The following is a 6,793-nucleotide window of genomic DNA, read 5'->3' as shown; positions in this document are numbered from 1 at the left end:
TTAGCTACCATAGTAAAACACTATTCGATATTATCTGTCACAGTCGTAAATTGATGCATTTGAGGTAGAAAAGTCAAACGAAAATTAGTAGAGAGGCTCCAATAATTTTCAATAAAATAGTCGGGTTCATTCAAGATATAAGTACACGTTCATTAATTAATCGAAACTTGAAAATGATGTCCCGTTGAACAAAAAGTCAAGAAACCGTGTTTTCTCTCACTTGATTTAGGCATTGCATGTTATAAATAAATGGCTAAATAGTGTATTTTCTAAAAGGAATATATTAGTTTATTATAGCAACAATAATAAACCTAATTATCCGCATTATAATTACTAGATCGAATTTGATCGGATCGATTTACACAATTTAAATCGATTCATGTTTAAATTTTTTGATAAAAAGATAAATATATCCCTGATTTTTTTTAAAAAAACAAAAAAAAAAAAACTCATAATTTAATGAGTAATGTAAATTAATCGGTTCGACTAAATCTGATAACAATTGGGTTTATTGTTATAAAAAAAATTAGTTTTATTTTAGGGCAAAAAACAGAAATAAGCCAAGGGAGAAAATAATTTACGTGGATAAGCCAAAACAAAAACTGCTTCATGAATCCACCAATACACGTTTATATGTAGTTCGAACCAGCTTGGTTCGAACTCCATTTTTACATAATTCGAACCAGCTTGGTTCGAATTACACACAAACACACGCACACACTAATTCGAACCAGCTTGGTTCGAATTACACACAAACACACGCACACACTAATTCGAACCAGCTTGGTTCGAATTACACACACAGTAATTCATGGTATAATTCGAATTATGCTGTTAAAAAATTAATAATTTATTAAAAAAAATTTATTAAAAAATCTATTAAAAAAATTAATAATTTAAAAATTAAAAAAATACATATTTTATTTCATACGTTAAAAAAAAAAGCTAACAAAATATTTAATTACGAGACTTCTTTAAAATATTAATGAGCTATCAATTCGAATTTCATACAATACTTTTCTGTCCATTTTTAATAGCTCATGAATATTTTTTAATAAATTTTTTTAAATTATACTACAAAAAATATTTTATCCTATGCAAAATAATTTAAAAAAAATGGTTTAAAAAATGTTAGGAGTACTATAAAAATTTGTAATGTTATAATAACTTAGGTAAATACATGCATGTACTCAAATTTTAAATAAAATACTCTACATAGTCAATAATAATTTAGAAATGAAAGAAAATATTTTATTTCATACAAAATAATTAAAAAATATATTTTATTCTATACAAAATAATTTTAAAAAATGGCTTAAAAGATGTTATGAGTACTATAAAAATTTGTAATATTCTAGTGATGTAGGTAAATACATGATAAAAATATTTTTTCTTTAATTTCTAAATTATTAGTGACTATGTGGAGTATTTCTTTAATGTCCTAAGTCATTAGGACATTACAAATTTTTATAGTACTTCTAACATCTTTTAAGTCATTTTTTAAATTATTTTGCATAGAATAAAATATTTTTTTTGTGGTATAATTTAAATAAATTTATTAAAAAATATTCATGATAATTTTTTACTAAAATTATTTAAATTATATGGTGAGATATTACATATTCGAATTACGCATAGGGAAGTTCGAATCACTCTAATTCAAATTATATGGCGAGCAATTCGAATTCTATACAATACTCTTCTGCCCATTCTTGATAGTTCATGAATATTTTTTAATAAATTTATTTAAATTATACCAAAAAAAATATTTTATTCTATGTAAAATAATTTAAAAAATGGCTTAAAAGATATTATAAGTACTATAAAATTTGTAATGTCCTAATGACTTAGGACATTAAAGAAATACTCCACATAATCACTAATAATTTAGAAATTAAAGAAAAAATATTTTTATCATGTATTTACCTAAATCACTAGAATATTACAAATTTTTATAGTACTCATAACATCTTTTAATCCATTTTTAAAATTATTTTGTATAGAATAAAATATATTTTTTAATTATTTTGTATGGAATAAAATATTTTCTTTCATTTCTAAATTATTATTGACTATGTAGAATATTTTATTTAAAATTTGACTACATACATGTATTTACCTAAGTTATTATAACATTACAAATTTTTATAGTACTCCTAACATTTTTTAAGCCATTTTTTTTAAATTGTTTTAATAATAATTATTATTATTATTATTATTATTATTATTATTATTATTATTATTATTATTATTATTATTATTATTATTATTATTATTATTATTATTATTATTATTATTATTATTATTATTATTATTATTATTATTATTATTATTGTTTAAATATTTTTCACTATCAACTTAAGATAACTCAAACAGTAGTACCGGGTAACCAAAGCAGCGCTAGATAACCAAAGTTAATTAACCAAAATCAAATAAGGACATGTATCAGTTTAGTAGCTAACCAAATTAGTATAATATTTTACTCTCATTTCAAGAGCGAGAGCACTCTCAAGTCTCAACAATATTTCCTTCTTCCTCTCACGCTCTGTTTACCATGCATGAGTCCATGACAAATATTAATAATGGAATAAGATTAAATTTTTTTATATATAAATAAAATAAATACATAAAACATCTCAAATACGTACAGTGACTCCAAGAAGAATAAAATATGAAAAAAATTAAATACATTGATCTTAGGTGCAGACTCGTATAGGAAATTGAGCATACTTTGGAGGCACATTTATTTTTATACAACAGTGCTGGTACAACAGTATAAAAGTGTGGGAATTTGTGCTACCAAATTTTTAGCGTTGTTGTCGTCGGAAATTATTGAGTTTGGACAAACTGATGGATTGTCTTGCTCCTAGGTAATTTATTTTATTTTATTTTATTTGAGTATTTTGTTTTTATTTTCTTCTCTAATTTTTAGAAAAAAAAAATCAAAAGACTTTTCAAAAATATTTTTTTTTCTTTGTTTAATCTTTGTTCTTGATTAAAGTCTTGTGTTTATGTTCTTGGTTAAATTGTCGTGTTCTTTGAGTTTTTATTTCTTACACCAATTTTTTATCTTTTGGTATTTTCCTTTAAAAAAATTTTCAAAAATATTAATATGTTGTGCCCCTGGAGCATATCCCCTTGGGTGGATTGCTCATAATCTGTCATCTCTTGGTGATATTCCCAGCCACCATTAGGATAATGACTTGAATCATTTTGTGGTGGTGGGCAATATTCCATATGATATAATTGATCAAAAGATGAGGTAAAGTCCATTTGAATTTTGCAAAACACAATCACCAAAGAAAATTGAAATTCATGTCTCAGATGAGAATTTCTTAGTGAGGCAAAAACACAAACACCTTAGTATCAGCAGAAAACAAAAATTAAAAGAACTTAAGTGACAAAAAACAAAGAAAATGCTTAATCTAGACTTATCACCGACTTAATCATTGTTGATCTAAATCAATCCCCGGCAACGGCGCCAAAAGTTTGACGAGGAAAAATCAATTCCGCACAAATTAACCGGCAAGTATATCGGGTCGCATCAAGTAGTAAAACTCACGTGAGTGAGGTCGATCCCACGAGGATTGATGGATCAAGCAACTTTAGTGAAATGACTGGTCTAGTCAAGCTAACATTAATGATGAATTGAATGAAATTGGATCAACAGAAAATAAATTACAGTGAATTTAAAGTGCAGAATGTAAATCAGCAGAAACTTAAATGGCAAGGAAAGTAAAACAGAAAGAAAGACTCATAAGGGAGTGGAGATATCATAATCCACAATGAATCAAATGGATCTCAACTTCCTTCTCAATCATATGAATAGATCTATGGCAGATTGAAATTGATTGGATCCTAATTCCTTGGCAATCCAATCTCTCTAATCACAATCAATATTGCCAATTCCTTGATCTAATTGTCATGAGAAGAGGTTAAGCATGTTCTCTCATCCATAGGCCACACAAATTCTCAAGATCTCAATTCCTCCCAAATGGTGTTGATCAAGAGATTTGTGAGAAACAGAACTTCAGTTCTAATTTCCATGATTCCCCTTCCGAAGCTCACATGGAAATTCAACAGATTCAAACCCCTTTCTGGAGTGAATGGATCTCAATCAAAACAGAAGTTATTTCTTAGCTATCCAGATGAATTGAGAGGAAGAAGAATTTTAGTTAATTCATATGAATCATAACAGAGCTCTTCCCCCTAATGAGTTTGGGGTTCATTTGATCATCGCTATAGAAAATACTTGCAGAAAATATAAATTGCAGCAAAGTAAATAAAGCTCAATAAAAACAGAATATAAAATTTGCTGAAAAGAAAGTTGCAGAAGAGAATTGCAGAAATTGAAATTGCATAAGCTAAATTGAATTCAATTCTGAAATGTAAAAGTGCAGAAAAATAAAAGTGTTTACAAGAGCCTTCTATTCTACTCCTACTCCTACTCCTATTACTACTACTGCTACTACTCCTACTGTCCGTGAGAGTCCCTCAAACTGTGAACTAAAGCCTTTTTATAGGCAATCCTAAATTACAAATGAAATTGAAATTGAAAACAAATTACAAACAATTGAAATTCCTATTCTAACTGTTTCTTGTGCCTTTGAGTGATGTCAATGGCCTCTGCTTGCTTTGAAGTTTCAATAGGCTTGAAATCAGATAAATTGAGGCAGAATTCTGCTCCCAGGAGAGCGTAGTATTCATTTGGAGAACGGAGCTCTTTTACACCCACGCGTACGCGTCCCACACGCTTGCGCATCCTTTTGCGTTTTGGCACATCCACGCGTACGCGTCACCTACGCGTGCGCTCCACTTTTGCATTTTTGGCCTATCCACGCGTACGCGTCATGCACGCATACGCGTGACCTTCAACTTTTGCCCTTGTGACGCGTACGCGTGCTATACGCGTGCGCGTCCATATCAGCGCTCTCCAAAAGAGCGTAGCGCTCAAAATATGAGCGCTCCCCACACGTACGCGTCCCCTACGCGTACGCATGGTCTTCAAAAACTTCACTTCCATGCTGCGCTTCACTCACGCGTTCGCACACTTCTTCAGAAATGTCCCATCGACGCGTACGCGTGCTCTACGCGTACGCGTGGTTTTCCAGAATTGCAGCTTCGATGCGTGCGCGTCATGTACGCGTGCGCGTCAGTGTCAAAACTTCAATCCCAAATTTGAAACTTGTCGAAGGCGCTCATTCAGATAACGTAGCGCTCTCTTTGCAAATGAGCACTTATCACATCCACGCGTACGCGTGACGTACGCGTGGGTCTTCAAAAAATCCTTGTTTTGATCATGGGTCACGCTTTTAAAAGCGTGGCCTAAGGTTCCGAAGCGTGCCCAAACTTCAAAGTGTGCTCCAGAATTCCTCTTTTCTTCTTTTAAGCTTATTTTGTGCTTTTTTCTTTTTTTTTTTTCACTTATTTCCTACAAAGTTTATAAAATCAAAAGATCAAAGAAATATACTATTTAAGCACTAAAACACTCAATATTTAGACATTAATCATCAATTTCTTGTATGAAAAAGCATAGAAAATATGCACAAGATGACATGTCATCACGCACCAGTCACGCGTACGCGTCGCTACCAGCTTCTCAAAACTACAATTTCTTGTGTTCCTTCCACTTTTGCATGCTTCCTTTCCATCCTCTAAGCCATTCCTGCCCTATAAACACTGTAAACACTTAACAAACATATCACGACATCAAATGGTAATAAGAGAGAATCAAAATTAGCAAATTTAAGAGCAAAGAAGCATGTTATCAATCATAGCACAGAATTAGGAAAGAAAATGTAAAACATGCGAATTATATGCATAAGTGTAAAAATAATTAATAAAATCCACTCAATTCAATACAAAATAAACCGTAAAATAGCGATTTATCATATACCAATTTGGTTTGATTTAGATTTACCATATACCAATTCGGTTTGATTTAGTTTAGATTTTTTAGCCAAAACCAAAAACTGAACTGATGAAAAAATTACAAGAACACAATCTTTTTATTATTTTCGATTTTTTTTGTTGGATTCATCAATTTTTGTTAGATTACCTTAATTTTAAACTGAATATTTTTTGATAAGATACAAATCAATCCAATCCAAATATCAATAGTTTGAATCATAATCAATTTAAAAATAAATCAATACAATACAAATTATAATCTTTTGAATAAAATTGGATTAGTTTTAAAAATAAAATTTAAATTAATAAAATCCAAATAGTAACAAATTATATCAATTTACCTTAATAGATTGACTCAACATACTGCAAACACGGCTTTATTTTGTTAGCATTGACAACAAGATATGTATATTAATAATTTAATATCAAAACGAGATGTGATAAATAAATAAAAAAAGATAAATATTTACAACAAAAATATTATTTACACTCTAAAATCAACTACCAACATTAATTAAATAGTATGTATATATAAAAAATTAAATATTAAATTATTTATTAACCATTATATATATGTATATAAATATATATATTGTTTAACTTATTTTTAATATGTATTTTATATTTCAACATATATTTTATACTGGTACTCAATTTTGATAATTGATATTGATGTACACTTAGAATAATCATTTTTAGAAAGGCATATATCAATAAATCAATTTATAAAAAGAAAAATCCTAATAAGGTAAGTATATGAAACCCAAAGCCAAAAACTCCCAATAACCAATATTACCTCTTCTAAGAATAATATTCAAAATTTTCCTGCTAGATTACTCCAGCAATGTCAGCTATAAAATAGATTAATACAATTAATTTATGA

The 6,793-nt window shown here is 28.8% G+C and overlaps 1 protein-coding gene across 2 annotated transcripts in view; it reads right to left on the bottom strand.

Annotated features, from left to right (window-relative positions):
- LOC107618644 overlaps positions 6,696-6,793 on the bottom strand; it is an 86,753-nt gene continuing 86,655 nt past the window's right edge. For both annotated transcript variants that reach the window (XR_002353295.1, XR_002353294.1), the window contains exon 8: positions 6,696-6,771. The gene's annotated coding sequence lies outside the window, so the exon portion shown is untranslated. The remainder of the gene's footprint in view (positions 6,772-6,793) is intronic.

This window comes from Arachis ipaensis, chromosome B09 (genome assembly GCF_000816755.2).
Source record: "Arachis ipaensis cultivar K30076 chromosome B09, Araip1.1, whole genome shotgun sequence".
In the NCBI taxonomy this organism is placed as follows: domain Eukaryota; kingdom Viridiplantae; phylum Streptophyta; class Magnoliopsida; order Fabales; family Fabaceae; genus Arachis; species Arachis ipaensis.
This window is presented reverse-complemented; position numbering and strand designations above follow the sequence as displayed.